General features: G+C 58.3%; 1 protein-coding gene across 4 annotated transcripts in view; it reads right to left on the bottom strand.

Annotated features, from left to right (window-relative positions):
* Positions 1-336, bottom strand: part of G6PD (glucose-6-phosphate dehydrogenase) — a 17888-nt gene that overhangs the window by 17096 nt on the left and 456 nt on the right. The gene's annotated exons all lie outside the window — the stretch shown is intronic.

The following is a 336-nucleotide window of genomic DNA, read 5'->3' as shown; positions in this document are numbered from 1 at the left end:
CTGGCCATACTCCCCAGAGCAGCCTTCTTTCACAGTGTACGTTATAAAGTTACACAAAGCACCAGTGGATTCCAACTGGAGCCTCAATTCTCGGGAGTGAGCAAAACTCTGCTGGAGCATCTCACCCAGGAAACCAGGTGGAAACTCCCCAATGAGCTGGATGGAGCATGTGAGACCCTGCAGCTCCAGCCCTCTTCCGGCCAAGCTGGGAGACTCCGGCAAGTCCCTGTCCCTCTCAGGGGTCCAATGGAGACGATTGGATGTGAGACCCTTTGATTTTGCCCGGCTACCCAGCGCGGCACATCGGAGGGCCTCGCGGCGCAGCACGCGCCTCGG

This window comes from Myotis davidii, unplaced genomic scaffold (genome assembly GCF_000327345.1).
Source record: "Myotis davidii unplaced genomic scaffold, ASM32734v1 scaffold2573, whole genome shotgun sequence".
Lineage (NCBI taxonomy): Eukaryota > Metazoa > Chordata > Mammalia > Chiroptera > Vespertilionidae > Myotis > Myotis davidii.
Note: the sequence above shows the minus strand (reverse complement) of the source record. Positions and strands in the feature narration are given on the sequence as shown.